This window comes from Triticum aestivum, chromosome 2D (genome assembly GCF_018294505.1).
Source record: "Triticum aestivum cultivar Chinese Spring chromosome 2D, IWGSC CS RefSeq v2.1, whole genome shotgun sequence".
Lineage (NCBI taxonomy): Eukaryota > Viridiplantae > Streptophyta > Magnoliopsida > Poales > Poaceae > Triticum > Triticum aestivum.
The window spans coordinates 361,746,152-361,770,525 of record NC_057799.1 but is presented as its reverse complement, the minus strand read 5'-3'; positions in this window follow the sequence as shown (position 1 = coordinate 361,770,525).

The following is a 24,374-nucleotide window of genomic DNA, read 5'->3' as shown; positions in this document are numbered from 1 at the left end:
CCAAACCGAATGAAACCTTCGGGAACATGATTTTTGGAACAAACGTGATCCAGAGGACTTGGAGTCCACGTCAAGAAAGCAACGAGGAGAGCACGAGGCAGGGGCACCTACCCTCATGGGGCCCACGTTGCTCCATCGACGTACTTCTTCCTCCTATATATACCTACGTACCCCCAAACCATCAGAGGCATCCACGAAAACCTAATTCCACCGCCGCAACCTTCTGTACCCATGAGATCCCAACTTGGGGCCTTTTCCGGCGTCCTGCCAGAGGGGGCATTGATCACAGAGGGCTTCTACATCAACACCATAGCCTCTCCGATGATGTGTGAGTAGTTTACCTGAGACCTTTGGGTCCATAGTTATTAGCTAGATGGCTTCTTCTCTCTCTTTGGATCTCAATACAAAGTTCTCCACGATTCTCGTGGAGATCTATTCGATGTAATCTTCTTTTGCGGTGTGTTTGTTGAGACCGATGAATTGTGGGTTTATGATCAAGTTTATCTATGAACAATATTTGAATCTTCTCTGAATTATTTTATGTATGATTGGTTATCTTTGCAAGTCTCTTTGAATTATCAGTTTGGTTTGGCCTACTAGATTGATCTTTCTTGCAATGGGAGAAGTGCTTAGCTTTGGGTTCAATCTTGCGGTGTCCTTTCCCAGTGACAGCAGGGGCAGCAAGGCACGTATTGTATTGTTGCCATCGAGGATAACAAGATGGGGTTTATATCATATTGCATGAGTTTATCCCTCTACATCATGTCATCTTACTTAAAAGCATTACTCTGTTCTTATGAACTTAATACTCTAGATGCATGCTGGATAGCGGTCGATGTGTGGAGTAATAGTAGTAGATGCAGGCAGGAGTCGGTCTACTTGTCACGGACGTGATGCCTATATACATGATCACTCCTAGATATTCTCATAACTATGCTCAATTCTATCAATTGCTCAATAGTAATTTGTTCACCCACCGTAATACTTATGCTCTTGAGAGAAGCCACTAGTGAAACCTATGCCCCCCGGGTCTATTTTCCATCATATTAATCTTCCGACACTTAGCTATTCCTATTGCCATTTATTTTACTTTGCATCTTTATTTACTCTTTATCATAAAAATACTGTCGGGGGTTGGATGCGACATATGCCAATGGATGGCTTATCATGGTGGGAGCGAGTAGAACGTCGCCGGTGCCTGGAAGCGGGATGAGGCGTAGACACGAACGCCGGCGCACTTTACCCAGGTTCGGGGCTCTCCTAGGAGATAACACCCCTAGTCCTGCTCTGCGGGGTCTCCGCATGATCACTAAGGTACTAGTGAATACAATTATGCTCCTCGAGCTGTTTGCTAGAGGAAGAAGAAAGCAAGGCTAGCCCTTTCCTCTCTCTATGGTGAGTCTAGTTCTAACAGGTTGGGAACCCTTTGCATGGGTGCCCTGGGGGGTTTATATAGGCTTACCCCCCAGGGGTACATCGGTAATCTTGTCAGGTGTAGGACCCGACTGTCAGCGTCTCCGGCTTCTCCGCTGGCTACTGGGGCCCGCCAACTAGCGGGCCCCACCGACTGGTCTGGTACGGTGTCACGCCCAATATGCGATACTATCCTAAAGAGACTCGAAGGTCCCACCAAGGATAGACCCGCATATTGACACGCTTTTGCAAGGTGGATATCATTACATCAACATTACCTAATATATGGGGATACATACAAGACATACAAATGCCGCAAGAATACATCAATACATCATACATAGAATAACATCCGACTACGGATGAAACACAAACAAAAACTCAAACGACATCCACCCTGCTAGCCCAGGCTGCCGACCTGGAACCTATCCCCTGATCGAAGAAGAAGCAGAAGGAGAACTCCAAAACAAATAACATCGCTCTCGCGTCATGATCACCACGCAACCTGTACCTGCAACTATTGTTGTAGGAATCTGTGAGCCATGAGGACTCAGCAATCCCATTACCATGGGTATCAAGACTAGCAAAGCTTAACGGGTATGGAAAGGATAAGTGGTGAGGTTGCAGCAGCGACTAAGCAATGTATGGTGGCTAACATACGCAAATAAGAGCGAGAAGAGAAGCAACGGAACGGTCGTGAAACTAGCAATGATCAAGAAGTGATCCTGAAACTACTTACTTTCAAACATAACCCAAAAACCGTGTTCATTTCCCGGACTCCGCCGAAAAGAGACCATCACGGCTACACACGCGGTTGATGCGTTTTATTTAAGTCAAGTGTCAAGTTCTCTACAACCGGACATTAACAAATTCCCATCTGCCACATAACCGCGGGCACGGCTCTCGAAAGTTCATACCCTGCAGGGGTGTCCCAACTTAGCCCATTATAAGCTCTCACGGTCAACGAAGGATATTCCTTCCCCCGGGAAGACCCGATCAGTCTCGGAATCCCGGTTTACAAGACATTTCGACAATGGTAAAACAAGACCAGCAAGACCACCCGATGTGCCGACAAATCTTGATAGGAGCTGCACATATCTTGTTCTCAGGGCACACCAGATAAGCTAAGCGTACAGGTACCAACATTACCCAAGTTGCCAAGGGACGGTCCCGCACGGTGCTCTAGTTTGGACCAACACTCGGAGGAGCACTGGCCCGGGGAGGTAAAATAAAGATGACCCTCGGGAGCGCGACTCCCAAGGGAAAAAGGCTTAGGTAGGCAAATGGTAAAACCAAGGTTGTGCCTTGCTGGAGGAGTTTTATTCAAAGCGAACTGGCAAGGGGTTCCCATAACACCCAACCGCGTAAGGAACGCAAAATCAAGGAACATAACACCGGTATGACGGAAACTAGAGCGGCAAGAGTGGAACAAAACACCGGGCATAAGGCCAAGCCTTCCACCCTTTGCCAAGTATATAGATGCATTAATAATATAAGAGATATTGTGATATCCCAACATAAACATAATCCAACATGGAGCAAACTTCATCTTCACCTGCAACTAACAATGCTATAAGAGGGGCTGAGCAAAAAGTGGTAACATAGCCAAACAATGGTTTGCTAGGAAGGGTGACAAAGGTTAGAGGTGGTTTCATGGCAATTTGGGAGGCTAGAAGAGCAAGTGATAGGTAGCGTAGCATAGCGATAGAATGAAGCAACTAGCCTAGCAATGACAGTAATGAGATTCAAGGTTATGGTCATCTTGCCTGAAATCCCGCTAGGAAGAAAAATGAGTCCATGAAGAAGATGAAGCCACGAAGACGAACCAAGCGTAGACGAACGAATCCTCACGAACGCAACGAAACAGGAACTATCGAGGAGAAGCACAATCAGAAAGAAGCAAACAACAAGGTAAGCACACAACACATAACAAGGCATGATGCTCAACCAAGTATGATGCATGACAAGGCTACATGAAGCTACTCATGGCAAGAGATGATGCATACAAGAGCAACACATCAAAGCAAGTTTAAATGAGTCCGGAAACAACATATAACAAATCCGGTAAGTCCTCATATGCAAGTTTCGAAATTGGCCCAGATCTGAATAAACCTTATGTTCAAGTTATTAAACAGCAAGTTAAAATGCACCATGATGATTTACACGAGATTCTAGTCAAGTTACATATAAAGTTCATTTAGTTCGGAGCTACGGCCTAGAAGATATGAGCAAAACAAGTTAAACATGGCATTGATAAAAAATGTATTCAAACATTAAGCAAACACACTCAAAACAAGCATGCAACAAGGTAATATGAAACTACATGCAAAACTAAGCAATTTTCATATAGAGCATGCTCAAAACGGAGCAAGGGTGCAACACATACACTCCAAACAAGATATAACAACAATCTGTTCAAAACAGGAACTAGATATTTTGCAAGCATCATGAAAGTATGCTACAGCATCACAACATGAATACAAAAGGAATGGATATGCTATACTGGTAAAGCTTGCCAAAACATGAACACTGAGCTATCTCCAGAAATCAATAGAACATGCTCAAAAGGACATGGCAAGATTACAAATAATAACAGTTTCACAGACTTGGCAGAAATCACTGGACATGGCAGAAATAACATCAGGTTGCAAAGTTTAGAGCTATCAAACAACATGCTATGGGAACATATCATAGAGAACGAAGGCATGGCATGAATCTACTAATTTGATAGCACAATAGTCCCTTACTGATCACGAGCCAAAAAGGCACAGAAGATATGATGGCACCCATGTAAACATAGCAAGTTTCATAAACAAATTCAGACTTGGCAGAAAAACTGAGCATGGCATAAACAGAATTATAAAGGCATCTTTGCAAGCTCAAATCACTCATCACAAAGCATTTCATGGCATGTGAAGGTATCCAACAGTAAGACGGCGTAATTATGAAGCTAAGCATGGCAAGAGCAAGTTCATAGGGTGCATGGATCACTAGCAAAACACATGTCAAAACTGAACTTCATGTTAACAAGCTGACAGCAACATTATTTAGCAAATTTAGGGCATGATTAATTCAAGCTACAGCAGGTTATAAATGCAACCAAGGGCATGGTTCGATAGAACATAACATTTATAACAAAACATCCTTACTAAACATCTCCAGATTAAGCATAGATTAATTGGTAGCAGTAGGTTTACATGGCATCACAATGTTACAGCTACAGACTTGTTTCAATCAACACATGGCATATCATGAAGAGTGGATTGTACCACAGCAAACATGGCATCTGGTAGCACATAAAACATGTATACATCACGCTCAAAAGAAAATCACACAAAAAGATATAAAAATGACAAATGAGCAAGATCTGTTAAATTACAGCAGACAACATCACATAGCAGTTTTGCAACGCCCATTTGGGCACCAAGATGAAGTCAAACAAGCATGGCACAATGGAACAAAATGAAGCGCATCTCATGATGAACATTTTGGTATATTATATGCATGAAACGGATCTACGAGCGAGAAGTTACGGCACGTTGAACAGGGCACCAGAATAAAGGGATTTCGGGGACTTGGAAGAAAATATACCCTCCGAAACTGGACGGTGTGATCCCGGGACGATCAGATCCGGTGCGGACATGGGCGCGTTTGGATCGGGGGATGGGTGGATCTCATCCACCCCGACCCGACCCGGCGAGGAGGCAGCGCCGGCGAGCTTGGACGCCGGCGACGGAGGAGATCCAGCGGCGGGGAAGGCCGGGCAGCGCGGGGACGGCGCGGGGCGCGGCGAGGGTCGGCTGGCAGGGCGCCGGCGGAGGCGCGCGGCCACGGGCGGAGGGCGCGGCGGCTCCGGTCGCCGGCGGGAGGAGCAGGCGCAGCATGCCGGGCGGCGGGGAGGCACCGACGGGGCGCGGTCCGGCTAAGGGGCGGCGGAGCGGGCGCTCAGGGGAAGCGCGCGGGAGCCGGGCGCTCGGGCCAGCGGCGGCGTTGGACGGGCCCCGTGGGCCGGCTGCGGGCCACGCGGGCCGGCGGCGGCGAAGGAGAGAGATGTGGGGTGAGGTGGCGCGCGCCGGTTGGCTGAGGCGGCGGGAAAGGCGACGTGGCGGCCTCTCATTGGCCGGAGCGATGTGGCGGCGGCGGTGGACGCGTCCGACGCGGATGCGGACATGTTCGGCGGCGGGGAGGAGCGGGGCTAGGGTTTCATCTGCGCGAAATTTCGGAGAGGGGCACATATATATAGGTAGAAGGAGGTGGGAGTGTCCAAATGAGGTGTGGTTTTCGCCCACACGATCGTGATCGAACGACCGAGAGCATGGATGGGGTTTGGATGGGCTCATGGGTTGTCGTGGAGGGGTGTTGGGCTGCAAAGAGAGAGGGGTTTCGGGCTACGCGGTTAACCGTTGGGGCATCAAACGACCTCCAAATGGAACGAAATTTGAGGGGCAGTCTACCGGTGATATGCCAAGGCCACTCGGCAAATCTCGGGCCATTCTGAGAACGTTTTTCCCCCGCTCACGAAACAAGGTCTGAGACGGGCGACGGGTGCGTGTGAGAGTGTCTGGGCTCAGAACGGCCAACGGAGAGAACCGGGAGGACCCGAACGGATGCAAGTTTTGAAAAACATGCAGGTGAAAACAGATGATGACATGGAAAAGTGCAACACGCAAGCAAATGACATGGCAACAACGACGAATAACTGGAAGACACCTGGCGCATCGGATCCGGGGCGTTACATACGGAGCCGACAGGCCGCTCCTGCCACTCACGGGTCTTGCCGGCTGCTGATCACTATAGTCGTGATGCTAATGACGCAGGCTTGATTGGGGGAGCGTGGCTACAGTCCCGCCGCTTGGCGGGCGATCACTGTAGCCATTCCGTGTCTTGTCTGGTTAATGGCGCACGGGTCCTTAGGGGGGAGTTGGCCGCCTGCTGGAACTCAGCCGCCTCCAGGTCCGGCTGGTCCGGCTTCCTCCGCCCTCCGGGCTCCCGCTGCCTGGTAGGGCCCGCCGTCTTCGGGCCGTACCGACAGGCGGTCGTGGGAGCAGGGCTCCGCCTGACAGGGATGATGTTAGGGGTAGAGTGGCAATAGTGCCGCGCCGGGCGGAGATCTCCGCCTGTACGGAGCACTGTGGCCATGCCCGGCCCTGGATCTGGGAGGGATGTGCTACACTGTAGCCACTCCTTGTCTTGTCTTTCTTGATGAGGGTGCAGACTTTGCGGGCACCACGGGCCGACTGATAGAGGTCGGCTTCTCTGGAAGCCGCCCTCTACGAGTCAGCTTGTCTTGATGTCGCTTCTGGAACTCGGCCACCAGAAAGCGGCACTTCGTCTTGATGCCTCGAGGGGCGCAGCCAGCCCCGATGTCTTGAAAGGCTCTGGGTCTCGGGTGAGCCTACCCGTGGCCCATTACTCCGACAGTAGTCCCCGAAGCTGGTGAGGCGCCGCGGCTGAGTAGCCCAGGAGCCTCGGCAGTTTCCTTCTTAGAGGGCTCGCGGTGGAGTTTTGCCGAACTTCTGTCGAGCCGCCTGGTGGGAGTTGGCCTTAGCCAGGCGGACTTTGTCCAGAACTTTGAATCGTGACGGCGGGCACTAGATGGCTTGTTTGCTAAGCTTCTAGGCCGCCGCCCGTTGTGGGCATGCCATGCGGCGCCGAGCGGCCGGGTCGGCCTGCCAGCCCACGCGCGTGATGGGACGCGCCTGCGGGCGGGACCCGCCACTACCGGGCCTTGGGACACGAACGGATCTGCTATGGCCGAGGCGGGCGGTTGAGTTTCCCCGCGGAGTTACTGCGCGCAGTAAGTCGCACAATAAAGGTGGGAGCGTGGGGTCGTGGGCACAGTTAATCCCACGATCCCATGCCCGCCCCCTTGGCTTCGTAGCCCGTAGGCCTATAAGTAGGGGAGGAGGGGGAGCGGCGGAGCACGCGCGCCCCTCCACCCCATTCTTTCCTCCTTCTTCTTCCTCTCACCGTAGCGCCTCCAAGCCACGGTGAGCGCTGCAGTGGTTCGTCTCCGATGAGCTCATCTGCCAACCCCACGCCCCCCACGGCGCGCTCCGGAGCATGGGACGGCTCCGAAGTTCATGACGACCATATCGACTCTCTCCGCCAGATGCGGCGGCTGCCCGGCAAGGACTACGTGAAGGTCCGCCTCGCGCCGGAGAGGGAGATCTCGCCGGTGCCGGAGGAGGGTGAGCGGGTCATCTTCTGCTCGCACTGCCTGCGCGGCCTCGGCTTGCCGGCGAGCGGCTTCTTCTGGTCCTTCCTCGAGTTCTACGGTCTTCAGCCGCACCACCTCACCCCGAACACGGTGGTGCTGTTGTCCGCCTTCGTCACTTTGTGTGAAGGCTTCCTCGGCGTCCTCCCCACCATCGAGCTTTGCAGGGAGTTCTTCTACACCAAGCTCGGCACCCTCGTCGCGGGCGTGCCGGCTCAATGCGGCGCTTTTATTGTGGTGCGGAGGCCGGCAACCGAAAATCCGTTTCCTCCCATCACGCTGATCAAGTCGGTGAAGATGTGGCAGCGGTCGTACTTCTACATGAAGAGCGTCTTCCCGGAGGGCGACTGGGTCAACTTGTCGGCTTACGCAGCCGGCCCGCCGGCTGGGAGGCGGCCCAACTGGTCGTACCAGGCCAAGACATTGTCGCCTTCTAGAGCCACCGCCATCGCGCGGCTCCGGGTGCTGACACAGTCGGAGGGCCTTACCGGGCCCGATTTGCTGTCCGCCTTTGTGGTGCGCCGGGTGCTCCCGCTCCAGGGCCGCCCTCACATGATCTGTCAGATGAGCAGGCATCGGGACCCAAGCCGGCTGTGCACCAAGGAGATGCCTCACGCAGAGGTAGCTCACATGGTGAACTACATTGCGAAGTACGAGCTCACGGAGGAGTGCAGGTTTGGGAAGGAGCCGTATTCCCGCGCCGACCCCCCGCTAATGGTAGGTTATCTTTCTTTTTCTCTATCTTTTTGTTGCCGAGTTTTGCCTATCCAACCTGACCAATCAGCCTTTAAACAGAGCCCCCTCCTCCAGCCGGCCGTCGGCGCCGCGGGGCCGGAGTGTCAATTCCTCCCCGACCGAGCGGAGAGCGACGTGGATGACCCCGACATGGTGGCGGCGGCCTTGGAGGACGACGCCGAGGGGGAGGTGGCGAAGCAAGCGGCTCGAGGCTCGGAGCCAGCCTCGAGGACTGGCCCGACGATGATGCGGGGGAAGTCGCCCCGTGCCACCAACCAGGGTCCGGCCAGCCGGGCGCGAGCTCTTCTGCCGCGCCGGACGCCCATGGTGGTGCGAAAAGACACAGGGCCGCGCCGAGCTTGTTCGGCAGCCGGCCGAAGAAGCCCAAGGGCCCGGTCGCGGCGATTAAGCGGGATGAAGCAGCCGCGAAGGCCATCTGCTTCCGTAAGGCGGTGAAGGAGCCGCAGCTGGTTTCCGCATAAGTACCGCCTTCATCTCGCTACTTTCTCCTTCCTTGCTGATCTTGTCTGAGTTTCTTTGCTTTGTTTCCCTTGATCTAGGGCTCCGCTCTCTCTTGAGAAGTCGGCCGCCGCCTCCATCGTGGGGTCGGCGGAGACTTCCACCACCACTCGGCGGATCAATCTGGCCGCTGACCTCCGGGAGGCGACGGAGTGGAACACGCGGGAAGTGCGCGAGGAGTAGGAAGCCGCCCGCCTGGAGAAGGCGGAAGCAGAGAAGAAGGAGGCCGCCGCCCTGAAGAAACTGGCGGAGGCCGAGGCAACCGACGCGGCAAAGAAGCAGGCCGAGGAGGCCGCGCGCCGCCGTTCGGGAATGCGCAAGGCGAGCAGCCGGCGGACCCGCCGGTGCCGCCTGCAGGAAACGAGGTGGTGACGGGCCCGACTCATGAGGTCCGCACCCTGACGCGCTGCCGACTTGCAAAGGCGGCTTCGGCGGCACGCCCGCCGGAGACCGGCACCGCAAGCTCCTCGATCCCGGACACAGAGGCGACCAGCGCCGTGCCCACTGGGTGGGTGCGGGGAGGCGGGACGGGCCCTCTGAACAAGGCGATCCTGGATGTTCAAGCCAAACTCCACACCGAGGCCGACGCTATCAAGCAGTGCAACAAGACGTTCCTGGAATCGCGAGAGGCCATCCGGGTACGCTTCTTGCTTCTTCGTTTTTAACTCTTGTATTGCTTCGTGGGGGCGTGTCAGCACACCCACTGGATGTAGTCCCCGAGTTCCGGGCCGGCTGCTGAGCAGGCGGCTCGGAACTTTAATTAGCAGGCTCTGAGTGCTGATATCCTTGCTGCAGGACTATCATAACCTCCGTGCGGCTGCCTTCAACACCAAAGGCCAGGAGTTGGATCAACATGCTGTCGACTTGTCGGAGAGCCGAAGTAAGTCCTCTTCTTTCTCTGCGGGGGCGCGCTGGCGCACCCGCGGGCTGTAGTCCCCGAGATTCGGGCCGACTGCTGAGCAGTCGGGCCGGATCTCCCCGGCAAATGTTCTTCTTTTCTGCTGGTTACTGATGCCTTTCCCTTCTTATTTTCTTCTACAGAGGCCAACGCTACCTTGCAGCAGCAGCTGGACGAAGCCAACACTACGCTGCGCGCTAAGGAGGAGGAGTGCGGCAAGCTGGCTGAAGAGCGTGACCGGCTGGTCGCGCAACTAGCAGAGTGTAACGCCCCGGATCCGATGCGCCAGGTGTCTGCGAGTTATTCGCCGTCCTTGCCTTGTCATCTGCTTGTGTGTTGCATTTTTCCATGTCATCATCTACATTTCATATCATGTCATCATGTGCATCGCATTTGCATACGTGTTCGTCTCATGCATCCGAGCTTTTTCCCCATTGTCCGTTTTGCAATCCGGCACTCCTATGTCACCCGGCGCCCCCTTTTGCCTCTTTTCATGTGCGGGTGTTAAACTTTCTCGAACTGGCCTGAGGTTTGCCAAGCGGCCTTGGTACACCACCGGTAGACCGCCTGTCAAGTTTCGTGCCATTTGGAGGTCGTTTGATGCTCCAACGATTAACCGGGCAACCGCAAAGTCCGTTTGTGTGTTGCAGCAAAACCCCTCTCTAAACAACCCAAAACCTCTGTAAGTCTCCGCCATGCTCTCGGTCGTTCGACCACGATCACATGGGCGAAAACCGCACCTCGTTTGGACTCTCCTAGCTCCCTCTACCTATATATAGACCCTCCCCTTTCATTTTCGCGCAGACGAAACCCTAACCCGCTCCCCTCGCGCCGCGCCGGACATGTCCGTCCGTGCCGGACGCTTCGCGCCGCCGCCCTGGACCAGTGGCCGCCCGCCACGTGGCCTCCTCCGCCGCCAGCCACCACGCCCCGCCGCCAGGCCCGCCGGGGCCCGAGGCAGGCCCGCCCCGGGCCGTAGCCGGGCCGCTCGCCCCGCTCGCCGCCCGCGCCCTCCGCCACTGCCATCGTGCGCGCCGCCGCCCAGCGCCTTCCCTGCTCCTCCGCCCCGCCGCCAGGGTCGCCGGAGCCCCCTGCCCCGCCGGCGCCCTCCGTCGCCATCCCATCCGCCGCCATCGCCCCGAGCGTCGTGCCCGCGCCTCGCCGTCCTTGCCCCCTCGCCGTGCCGCCGCCTCGCCGGGTCCCCGCTGCCAGGCCCGCCGGAGCCTCTCGCCGCCTGGGCCCTAGCCCCGATCCGATCCAGATCGAACCCCGCGTTGACTTCGCCCCCCCCCTCGAGGTCGTTTTTTTCTGCCAAGTCCCCAGTATTTCTTAATATGTGTGCATGTTTGATCTATCTTAACTCCATGCATACTGCTCCGATTCATGCATATTATATATCAAAATGTTCTCCTCGTGATGCTCTTCATTTTGTTCCATTGCACCATGTTAATTTGAGTCCATATTAATGCCCAAATCTCTGATGCAAGAGTGCTATATGCTGTTAATTTCTGCTTCTTATAAGAACTTGGTGGTTTGTTATTTTTATTGCATTTAATCTGTGCATCTTATGAGCATGAGCTCTACATGTGTTTTGTTGTATGTCATGCCATCTTTACAGAGGTGTATGCCATGTATTTTTGTGATCTCTGTGGTGACTAGAACAAGCATGCAAACTAGGCTTCGTGATGTTTCTGATTTCAGAGACTTGGTAATTTTACTAAGTCTGTGACTGCTGTTATTTTGTTGCTATGTATCCAAGTGTCTACAGAGAGATCCATGCTTATTTTGGAGATGTTCAGTAAGGATGTTCTGTAGATATTGTTGTAATTGATCCATTCCTGCCCTTGTTTGCAATTATGGAGTGCCCCAGCATGACTCAATCTTGCTCTACGTTTGCTATAAAATATCTTTGGCAGATTGTTTACGTGTTATTCAATTTTGCCAAGCTTATTGTAGTTGATCCATACATGCTATGTATTTGATCTTGCCATGGATAGCTTAATAAACATGCCATTTTGCTGTAGGTATGCTTGTTTTGTCATGCATTGCTTTGTGGTGAGTGCATCAAGCTCACCAAGTCTGAAACCTGTTAATGAAACTTGCTATGTTCACATGGTTGCCATCATATATTCTGTGCCTTTTTGGCGTATCGTCAGTAAGGGACTTTTGTCATATGCATTTAGTAGATTTATGCCATGCCTTGTTTTGCCATGTTAAGTTCCTATAGCATGTTGATTTCGTGCCCTGAACATTGCTACCTGATGTTATTTCTGTCATGTCCAGTAATTTTTGCCAAGTCTGTGAAACTGTTATTATTTACAATCTTGCCATGTCCTTTTGAGCATGTTCTAATGATTTCTGGAGATAGCTCAGTGTTCATGTTTTGTTGTGCTTTACCTGTACATCAAGTCCATGTCTTTTGTTTTCACGTTGAGTTGCTGTAGCATATTGTTTTGATGCTTGCATTATGCCTAGTTGCTGTTTTGGACAGATTGGTGCTATGTCTTGTTTGGAGTGTATGTGTTGCACCGTAGCTCCGTTTTGAGTATGCTCTATATGAAACTTGCTTAGTTTTGCATGTAGTCTCATATTATCATGTTGCACCCTTGTTTTGAGGTGTTTGCTTGATGGTTGTATTCATTTTGCATCAATGCCATGTTTAACTTGTTTTGCTCCTATCTTCTAGGCCGTAGCTCCGAATCTAATGAACTTTATATGTAACTTGACTAGAATTTCGTGTAGATCATCATGGTGCTCTTTAACTTGCTGTTTACCAACTTCAACTTAATGCTTGTTCAGTTCTGGACCAATTTCGAAATTTGCATATGAGGACTTACCGGAATTGTTATAGGTTGTTTCCGGCCTCATTTAAACTTGTTTTGATGTGTTGCTGTTGTATGCACCATCCCTTGTCATGAGTAGCTTCATGTAGCCTTGTCATGCATCATACTTGGTTGAGCATCATGCGTTGTTCATGTGTGGTGTGTTTACCATGTTGTGTGCTTCTTCTCGATAGTTCCCGTGTCTTAGCGATCGTGAGGATTCGTTCGTCTTCGTGGCTTCATCTTCTTCATGGACTCGTTCTTCTTCCTAGCGGGATTTCAGGCAAGATGACCGTCACCTTGGATCTCATTACTATCATCGCTATGCTAGTTGCTTCGTTCTATCGCTATGCTGCGCTACCTATTCACTTGCTTTTCAAGCCTCCCAAATTGCCATGAACCCCTAACCTTTGTCACCCTTCCTAGCAAACCGTTGTCTGGCTATGTTACCACTTTGCTCAGCCCCTCTTATAGCGTTGCTAGATGCAGGTGAAGATGAAGATTGCTCCATGTTGGTTTATGTTTATGTTGGGATATCACAATATCTCTTATATTATTAATGCATCTATATACTTGGTAAAGGGTGGAAGGATCGGCCTTATGCCTGGTGTTTTGTTCCACTCTTGCCGCCCTAGTTTCCGTCATACCGGTGTTATGTTCCTTGATTTTGCGTTCCTAACGCGGTTGGGTGATTTATGGGACCCCCTTGACAGTTCGCTTTGAATAAAACTCTTCCAGCAAGGCCCAACCTTGGTCTTACATTTGCCTCACCTCGCCTTTTCCCCTTGGGAGTCGCGCTCTCGAGGGTCATCTTATTTTACCCCCCCCCCCGGGCCAGTGCTCCTCGGAGTGTTGGTCCAAACTAGAGCACCGTGCGGGACCATCCCTTGGCAACTTGGGTTACGTCGGTACCTGTATGCTTCGCTTATCCGGTGTGTCCTGAGAACGAGATACGTGCGACTCCTATCGGGATTGTCGACACATCGGGCGGCTTTGCTGGTTTTGTTTTACCATTGTCGAAATGTCTTGTAACCGGGATTCCGAGACTGATCGGGTCTTCCCGGGAGAAGGAATATCCTTCGTTGACCGTGAGAGCTTATAATGGGCTAAGTTGGGACACCCCTGCAGGGTATAAACTTTCGAGAGCCGTGCCCGCGGTTATGTAGCAGATGTGAATTTGTTAATATCCGGTTGTAGAGAACTTGACACTTGACCTTAATTAAAACGCATCAACCGCGTGTGTAGCCGTGATGGTCTCTTCTCGGCGGAGTCCGGGAAGTGAACACGGTTTATGGGTTACGTTTGACATAAGTAGGAGTTCAGGATCATTTCTTGATCATTGCTAGTTTCACGACCGTTCCTTTGCTTCTCTTGTCGCTCTCATTTGCGTAAGTTAGCCACCATACATGCTTAGTCGCTGCTGCAACCTCACCACTTTACCCCTTCCTTTCCCATTAAGTTTTGCTAGTCTTGATACTCATGGTAATGGGATTGCTGAGTCCTCGTGGCTCACAGTTTACTACAACAACAGTTGCAGGTACAGGTTTTGCGATGATCATGACGTGAGAGCGATGTTTACTTGTTTGGAGTTCTTCTTCTGCTTCTTCTTCGATCAGGGAATAGGTTCCAGGTCGGCAGCCTGGGCTAGCAGGGTGGATGTCGTTTGAGCTTCTGTTTGTGTTTCATCCATAGTCGGATGTTGATCATATGTATGATGTATTGATGTATTCTTGCAGCATTTGTATGCCTTGTATGTATCCCCAAATATTATGTAATGTTGAAGTAATGATATCCACCTTGCAAAAGCGTCTTCAAGATGCGCTTCTATCGTTGGTGGGACCGTCGAGTTCCTTTAGGATAGGGTCGCATCTTGGGCGTGACAAGTTGGTATCAGAGGCTCGACCGACCCTAGGAGCCCCCCTTGATTGATCGTGTAGTTTGGCCGTTGTTGAGTCTAGAAGAATTTTTTTCGGAGTCTAGTTATATCGGAGAGTAGGAATTCTTTTTACTCCTCTGCCCCTTCGTCGCTCTGGTGAGAAATCTTGACGTAGGTGTTTTGAACTATTCCTCTTCCCCTTCAAATTTTTTCGCGGTTAGTTTTCGTTCGTTGTCCATCCCCTTTTCAATCCGGCGCATTTCTCTTCGAGTGGTTTCGATCCTCGTCATCTTTTGCTAGATTAATCCTCATCTCTTTTCAACCGATGTCGTTTTCCCTGTTCGAAGTTGTCCTTGTTTTTTCCCACCCGCCCTCCCTTCTTCTTCTCGGAACCGGAGTCCGTGATCGAGTATCCATCCTACTCTTGCGAAGTCTTTGCATTCTTTTCTTTAATGATTTCAACCGGAGTTTTCTCTTCCAAGCTATTCGTCGATTTCCCCTTCCAAGTTGCCATTGTTTTTCCCGCCCTCCCACCCTATTACTCCCGGAGTCTGAGCCGCTATTCAAGCATCTATTTCATTCGTGCGGAGTATCTTCAGTTTTTCCTCAATTATTTCAACCAGTGAATTCTTGTCAAGTTCATCATTGATTCGTCTTGTTTTCTTCTCCGGTGGATTCAATTCCAATTTTTCGGTAGTGATTATATTCTTTCCTCGGCGCAAATGTTTCCCGTTGCCCGTTCCCCTCTCGTCATTAAATTGTTCCGGTGCATCATCTATCTCTTGAACAATCCTTTTTCAACGGTGTTTCTTTTTAGTGGGCCCTAACCCACAGGTCTTTTCCCGGGATCTTACCTGACTCTTTTAATTTTCCCGGAGTTATTCTCAAATCCTTTTCGAAGTTTGACGTAAGTATGAATTTCATCAGTCAGACGCTTTCCAATTTCAAATTATTTTCATTGTTGGCTCAACCTCTTCGCTTTTCATTCTCCCGGAGTATCTCAACAATTTTGGTGTTCTTTCTCGTCGTCATTCTCAACAATTGAGGACCGAAAAAGAATTTCTCTTAAATTTTGTCCGTTCTCACGGAGATTCGCAGTGCTAGCTCGATGGTTATCCTATCAAATTGTTTCCAGTCGTGCAATCCTTTTCATCCATCCGGAGTATTTCAGGAGTTGCTTTCTCTCTCGATCATCGGAAGGCCATCTGTTCAGAAGATTTCTTCGTCCCAAGTTTTCAAATCCGTTCTCCGATTATTCGATATTCATGCCTTTTCGTTCGTCTCCATATTCTTCCGGTGCCGCGTTCAAGTATGCTTCAATCAGCTCGCGATCTCTTCTTTCAATTGCATCTTGATTCCCTCATGTATATTCATGCTTTTCCTATTTTTCCCGGTGAGTCATCCTCCTTCGTCAGTCAATTTTGAATTCTAATGGTGGTTCGTTCAAGATTCCTTCTGTTGTTATCATATCAATTAATTTGTTCTTTCCAAATCCTATCGGTGGTTCATGAAGACTTTCGCAAGTTTTGCGCTATATCTTCCCCTTAATCTTTCCAACGAGAATAAGTAGTATGCGAAATCCATTGCTAGTCATCAATTTATTTTGATGAAGTATAAGCATACAATAAATCTTATTCTTATTTCCTCTAAGTGATTAATCCCCTTCTTCGGAGTTTGTTCTTGATGAATAAATTCTAGTTCCAAGTCTTTTTTCATCTTTTCTTTTCCGGAGTTCAATATTACTCGGTCAGTTCGTCGGAACCTTCATCTAGATCATCGCAAGCTTTAATCTTGGTCTTTCACCCTTCACTCTATCTCATAATCCTTTCGTTACCGGAGTTCTTCATGGTGGCTCGCCATGATTTAATTCATTCCTCAAGTGTTCATCAAGATTCTTATCGAAGGAGCTCAAGTACCTTTCCTTCTTGCTTTTCGAAGTGCAATTAATTCTTCGTATTCTTTTGAAGTGGAGTTTTGCATTTCTTCGTTCTTCTCAGCTATCCAATCATTTCCAGTTGTGGCCGGTTATCACCTTATGATCTTGAGATGTTACCTATAAGACCACAACAAACCTATTCTTTTGTTGTCGAATTTCCAACAACTCCGTTCAATCCTTTCTTCTAAGGTTGCTTTCTATTTCATTCGTGGCACAAGTTGTCATTTTCTTCCCCGTTCTTCTCATTCTATTAATTCAAGTCTTCCGGAGATTTTGTGTTGTTCCTCAAGTCAAGTATCGTTCCATTTCGCAAGTTCATGTTCTATTCTTTCCTTGTTCAGTCGGAGTGCTGCATAAATTCCTTCGTTATTGTTCCTTTTCTATCTTGTCCTAACCGGAGTGGTTTCAAATTCAGTCTTATTCCTTCAACTTTTGCTTCTTGTCTTATTCAACATTCCTCTTTTCTTCTCGAGTGTTCTTGACTTTGTTCATCCTCACTGTTTTGTTCTTATTTGACCTCATCTTCTTTCCCTTCCGTCTCGGTCCTAAGATCTCGGGACGAGATCTCTTGTTAGTGGAGGACTGTTGTAACGCCCCGGATCCGATGCGCCAGGTGTCTGCGAGTTATTCGCCGTCCTTGCCTTGTCATCTTCTTGCGTGTTGCATTTTGCCATGTCATCATCTGCATTTCATATCATGTCATCATGTGCATCGCATTTGCATACGTGTTCGTCGCATGCATCCGAGCTTTTTCCCCGTTGTCCGTTTTGCAATCCGGCACTCCTATGTCACTCGGCGCCCCCTTTTCCCTCTTTTCATGTGCGGGTGTTAAACTTTCTCGGACTAGCCTGAGGTTTGCCAAGCGGCCTTGGTACACCACCGGTAGACCGCCTGTCAAGTTTCGTGCCATTTGGAGGTCGTTTGATGCTCCAACGATTAACCGAGCAACCGCAAAGTCCGTTTGTGTGTTGCAGAAAAACCCCTCTCTAAACAGCCCAAAACCTCTCTAAGTCTCCGCCATGCTCTCGGTCGTTCGATCACGATCGCGTGGGCGAAAACCGCACCTCGTTTGGACTCTCCTAGCTCCCTCTACCTATATATAGGCCCTCCCCTTCCATTTTCGCGCAGACGAAACCCTAACCCGCTCCCCTCGCGCCGCGCCGGACGCTTCGCACCGCCGCCCCGGACCAGTGGCCGCCCGCCACGTGGCCTCCTCCGCCGCCAGCCACCGCACCCCGCCGCCAGGCCCGCCGGGGCCCGAGGCAGGCCCGCCCCAGGCCGCCGCCGGGCCGCTCGCCCCGCTTGCCGCCCGCGTCCTCCGCCTCCGTCGCCGGCGCCCTCCGCGACCGCCGCCACGCGCGCCGCCGCCCAGCGCCTTCCCTGCTCCTCCGCCCCGCCGTCAGGGTCGCCGGCGCCCTCTGTCGACTTGTCGAAGAGCCGAAGTAAGTCCTCTTCTTTCTCTGCGGAGGCGCGCTGGCGCACCCGCGGGCTGTAGTCCCCGAGATTCGGGCCGACTGCTGAGCAGTCGGGCTGGATCTCCCCGGCAACTGTTCTTCTTTTCTGCTGGTTACTGACGCCTTTCCCTTCTTATTTTCTTCTACAGAGGCCAACGCTGCCTTGCAGCAGCAGCTGGACGAAGCCAACACTGCGCTGCGCGCTAAGGAGGAGGAGTGCGGCAAGCTGGCTGAAGAGCGTGACCGGCTGGTCGCGCAACTAGCAGAGTAGGCGGAGCTTCTCAAGAAGGCCACCGAACGCTCCGCCTGGACCGACAAGGAGGCAATGCTATCTTCCGGCTTTAACGATATTGAAGACATAGTTGATGGTGAGGTTCCCTCCTTTTCCTTCTTTGAGCTACCGGCTGTTGGTCGAGCCGGCCTCTCGTCTCTGACTTTGGCTTTTTGCTTTCTGTTTGGGGCAGACTTCTTCCCTGGTCTTTCTGACGCCGCCAATCAGGCCATCGAAACTGATCGCGAAGGACGGAGGGCGAAAGGTGCACAGATCGCTGCCGACGCCCCCCGGACCCTTGGTGAGCAGCTCCTAAGCATCGAGGCCCGTCTTCGGCCAGCTCACCGGATGATGCGCCGTCTTCAGCTTGTCGGCGCCCAGGCGATCGCCGCCCTGTGGCCAGACATGCCAGCACCGCGCACTCCCAGTAGGACTGCCGACTGGCTGGAGGTGGCGGCCGGCCGTCTTGAGGCCTGGAAGGGCTCCTCGGCCCGGCCTGGAGCGCGCCGGGCCTTGGAATTCGTCAAGGCATGGTACCCTGGGCGAAGTCTACCCCAGTTGGCCACGTTTCGGCTGGAGGCTCAGGAGGAGTTGGCGGTCGTGGAAGATGACCTTGTCAAGCGTGCGGCGGCAATCACCGGGTACACCAACACCAGCGTCTTCATCCCGCAGCTAGCCGTAAACGGAGCCGAGGCGCCACCAGAATGGTTCGGGCTGAACCCGGAGGACGGCGAGGACTCGGCCGAGGTGATCAACTCCAGCGGCGAGGAAGAAGGCGAGGAGGAGGAAGGCGAAGAGGAGGCGCCAGAGGTCGGAGTGGACGGCCAACCTCAGCTTGACCGTGTCTCCAGCAACGAGCCACGCCCGGGCGAGCCGGCTGCCACTGGAGGCGACCAAGCGGAGACTGACCAACCGGCCGCTCCACCAACCGGCGCCACCGACTCATCCGGTCCACCGAACCCGTCTGCTGCTCCCTAGGCTGCCAGTTTATCTTTTGTTTTTCCTGCTTATCAGTCTCGACGAACTTGTTAACTTTGCACAATTCCACCCGCGGGGTGTATTTTAAACTTCTTTTGAATGTCGGCCAAGGGCCTTCTGCTATGTAAATATTTTTGCCGAGTTCTATCTTTCCTTGCTTTCTGCCCTTTTGGCTTTTTCCTTTGCCGCCCTCCCTTAGTTGTCGTCTTGCCAGCCGAACAGCCGCTCTGCGGACTATGGCTGGGCCAAGTACTTAGCTACTTTTGGGAAGGCAAGTACTTAGCCGATTTAGAATGTTTTAGCAAGTTAAGTAGAAGCCGGCCGGTCGGCTGCTCAACAGCCGGTCGTAGAGGCGGGGAGCCGGCTTGAACTATGCACATGCTTTAGGTCCTTAGCCATTTTTCATGTGGGCACCCTTTTTGCCTTTCTCCTACCCACCAGATAGTCGCTCTGCGAGCTGCTGCCTCTGGCAGGAGACGGCTTAAGTACCAACACATTACTTGTCCAGCTACAGGAAGCATTTCATAGTACAAGGCGGCGAGTCCCCGGGCCGACTAATCAGACCCAGTGCCAAGCGGCACAAAGGAAATAACACATTCATAGGCATAATTCTTATCATATAGATCAAAGAGGGCAGTCCCTGAGCTCTTCTCGGGGGACCCGAAGTCTTCGTACTTTAATACAAAAGGTAGCGTGGTACATACTGCATCAACTGTAAAATCTTCGGAGGAGATTTGCATTCCATGGCCGCTCCGTCTCCTTGCCGGAGTCGTCCCTCTTGCGCGCTCGAGGCTTCTGAGTATCGATCAGGTAGTAGGAGTCATTGCCCAACACCTTGCTGATGATGAAGGGGCCTTCCCAAGGCGCTGAGAGCTTGTGCTGGCCGACTGTTCGCTGGATAAGCCGGAGCACAAGGTCTCCCTCTTAGAAGGATCTCGGCTTGACCTTCCGATTTTAGTATCGGCGCAGGCTCTGCTGGTATATGCTGGACCGGCTGAGTGCCAACAGCCGGCCCTCTTCCAGCAGATCGACACCGTCTTGACGTGCTTCTTCTGCCTCCTCTTCGGTGTACATAGTGACTCGAGGGGAGTCGAATTCTACGTCCGTTGGGATGACGGCTTCGGCACCGTAGACGAGGAAGAAAGGCGTGAAGCCGGTTGACTTGTTTGGAGTTGTGCGCAGGCTCTAGAGGACGGCCGGCAGCTCATCGAGCCAACAGCCAGCTGAGCGCTCCAGAGGCTCGACCAGTCTGGGCTTGATGTCGGACAAGATGAGGTCGTTTGCTCGCTCTACTTTGCCGTTTGATTGCGGATGGGCAACGGACGCTAAGTCCAGTCGGATGCCCTGCGTCGCGCAGAAACGGGCCAAGGCACCTTTGGGCAAAGTTCGTGCCATTGTCGGTGATAATGTTGTGTGGTATGCCATACCGGATGGTGATGTCGGAGATGAAAGTCACAGCAGTCGGACCATTCAGCTTCTTGATTGGTTTTGCTTCTATCCACTTGGTGAACTTGTCCACTGCGACAAGCAGATGAGTCATGCCACCTCGTGCTGTTTTGAATGGTCCCACCATGTCCAGGCCCCAGACAGCAAAGGGCCAGGCAATGGGGATAGTCTTGAGTGCAGAAGCCGGTTGATGTGGCTTGGAGCGGAACTTCTGGCACCCTTTGCATTTCTGGACCAAGTTTTTGCGTCTTCTAAAGCAGTCGGCCAGAAGAAACCGTAGCGAAAAGCTTTGGCCACGAGTGCTCTTGAGGCCGCGTGATGACCACACTCGCCTTGATGAATATCTTTGAGGATTGCTTGGCCTTGCTCCGGCTCTACGTAGCTCTGGTAGACACCAGTGACACTGCGCCTCATAAGCTCTCTGTTGACTATGGTGTATGCTGCTGCCCGGCGTTGCACTTGCCGGGCCGAGATCTCATCAGTTGGCAGCTCTTTGTTCACCAGGAAGTTGAGGATGGGCTTGGCCCATGAAGGCGCTGCAATTTCTTCGATTGCTAGGACTGCTACTTGCACGAGGGCGGTTGGGCCGGGAGGCGGCGGGTTGGAGTCAGCTGCCGCTTGCTGAGTTGGTGAAGTCCCCGGGCTGACTGCTGCAGTCCCCGAGCCGGGTTCAGAAGTCCCCGGGCTGGGTGCGGCTGTTGCAGTCCCCGGATCGCCTGCCGAATTCCTCGTGCCAGCTGTTGGGGTCCTCAAGTCGGATCCGACTGCTTCAGGAGGAGCCGGCACAAAGATGGAATCCGACTCTGGTGATGGCTTGACAGACGGCTTGAGGAGGCGTTGTAGGGCAACGCCGGTTGGTATTGCTTGACGGGTGGAACCGATTCATGCCAAGGCATCTGCTTGCTCATTGTCGTTCCTTGGCACATGGAGAAACTCGCATCCTTCAAAGTATCCACTGAGTTGCTGTACGAGGAAACGGTAGCTTGCCATGTTTGCATCCTTGCCGTCCCAGTCACCCGACGACTGCTGGACCACCAAGTCAGAGTCACCATAGCACAGGATCCGGCGAATGCCGAGTTCTTTGGCAAGTCGGAGCTCGTGAATGAGTGCCTCGTATTTCGCGACGTTGTTGGAGGCGGCAAAATGGATTTGCAGCACATATCTGAGCTTGTCGCCTTTGGGAGAGGTGAGGACGATGCCGGCTCTGAAACCGGTGCGCATCTTGGAACCGTCAAAATGCATCCGCCAATGGGTGGAGTCTGGCGTTGGCGGCAGGTGCTGGGTTTCGGCCCAGTCGACGAGGAAGTCGGCTAGTGCTTGTGACTTGATGGCGGTGCGAGGTTGGTAGTAGATGGTGTAGGGGGGCAAATCTATGGCCCATTTGGCCACTCGGCCTGAAGCATCTCGGCTTCCAATCATCTCGACAAGTGGAGCCGTGCAGACCACAGTAATTGGGTGCTCTTGAAAATACGGCTTCAATTTCTTGGCGGCAATGTGCACGCCGTAGCACATCTTCTGATAGTGGGGGTAGTTTTGCTTGGAGGCTGACAGCACTTCACTCAGGTAATACACCGGTCTCTGGACTGGTAGTGCCTTGCCTTCTTCCTTGCGTTCTACCACTATGACTGTGTTGACCACCCGGCTGGTGGCGGCGATGTACAGGAGCATGGGCTCCTTAGGAGTCGGAGCCGCCAGGACAGGTGGAGTGGTCAGCATCTTCTTGAGCTGGAGAAAAGCTTCGTCCGCCTTGTCGTTCCACTCGAACAAGGTGGTCTTCTTCATGAGCTGGTATAGGGGAAGAGCCTTTCGCCCAGCCGACTGATGAAGCGGCTGATGGATGCCAAGCAGCCGGTGAATTTCTGCACATCCAGCAGTCGGGTGGGAACTTCCATCCTCTCGATGGCCTTGATTTTCACGGGGTTGCATTCTATGCCGTGCTCTGAGACCAGGAAGCCGAGAAGCTGGCCGGCTGGTACTCCAAAGACGCACTTCTCCGGGTTGAGCTTGATTTGAAATCGGCGCAAGTTCTCAAAAGTCTCCTTGAGGTCTTCCAGCAGCGTTCCACACTTCTTCGTCTTCACCACAACATCGTCCACATAAACGTGGGCATTCCTGCTGAGAGTTGCTTCAGGAGGCACTTCTGCATGCAATGTTGAAACGTGGTGCCGGCATTCCTCAAGCCGAACGTCATGGTCAAGTAGCAGAAGGCTCCAAATGGTGTGATGAAGGCGGTCTTCAGCCTGTCGGCCGGGTTCAGATTGATCTGGTGATACCCTGAGTATGCATCCAAGAAACTCAACAGCTCGCATCCGGCTGTGGAGTCTATCACTTGGTCAATTCTCGGCAAAGCAAATGGGTCTTTGGGGAAGGCTTTGTTGAGGCTGGTATAATCAATACACATGCGCCACTGCTTGTTTTTCTTCAGCACAAGGACTAGGTTGGCCAGCCACTCTGGAAAGAACACTTCCATGATGAAGCCGGCTGCCAGCAGCCGGGCTATCTGTTCTCCAACGACTCTTCTCTTCTCTTCTGACAGGCGGCCTAAGGGCTGCCTGACTAGCTTGGCATCAGACCGAACATGTAGTTTGTGCTCGGCGAAATCCGTCGGAACACCCGGCATGTCTTTGGGAGACCATGCAAAGATATCCCGATTCTCACAGAGGAAATCGACGAGCTCGCCTTCCTATTTGCTGTCAAGGCTTGCACCTATGACCGCGTGCCTCTCCGGGTGCTCCGGGTCCAAGGGTATCTTCTTTGTCTCTTTGGCCGGTTTAAACGAGCCCTCGGCTTCCAACTCCTTGGGGTTGGGCGGCATTTCCGGCTGCTTTCCTGCCATCGCCACAACCCGGTCAAGGAGCCGCTTCTCGGCCGCGTTCACAAGGGACTCGGCCAGCTGGCTGCTATCTGCTGCGCAGGCAGACGACTTCTTGTAATTCCCTGCTATGGTCAGAATTCCCTTGGAACTCGGCATCTTCATCTTGAGGTAAGCATAGTGGGGGACTGCCATGAACTTGGCCAGAGCCGGCCGGCCAAGCAGTGCATGATATGGGCTCTCAAGGTCCACCACCTCAAACCAGACTGGCTCTCGGCGGAAGTGATCTTTGTCTCCAAAGAGGACGTCTATCTAGATTTTGCCGATTGGTGAGCAGGAAAGGCCAGGAACTATGCCATGGAATACAGTTCGGCTGGGCTGAAGTTGCCTTTGTTTGATTCCTAACTTCTCCATGGTATCCTTGTACAGGATGTTGATGCTGCTGCCGCCATCTATCAAAACTCGGGAAAAGCGAGCAGCTCACCTCTCTATGGCAAAAGTGGCATCCAGAACCAAGGCATAGGAGCCAGGATTGGGCATTACTTTTGGGTGGTCGGCTCTGCTCCAGCTGATGGGCTTCTCGGACCAATGCATGAACTCGGGGGTCTCTGATGCTACTGCATTTACTTCTTGCTATCGTTGTCGTCTGATGTGCTTATCGTCGGCCACGCTGGTGAACAGGACATAAGCTCCGTGCTCTTCAGGATACTCATCTTGTATGGCTCCGACTGGTCGAACTGCCGGTTGCTGGGGTGGACGAGGAGGCGGCTGCCCAGCAGGCGGAGGAGGCAGAAGGCCGTCACCCTTGGCGATTCTGGTGAGCCAATGGCACTTCCGAGTGGCGTGGTTGGACGGCTTCGCGCCACTGTGAAATTTGCAGGGTGCATCAAGAGTCTGCTCATACGAGAAAGCGCGCAGCCAATTGGGCTTGCCGCCCTTCTAGCGCTTAGACGGAGGCTACCCTTCTGGCTGCTAGTCTTCGACTATCGCCACCTGC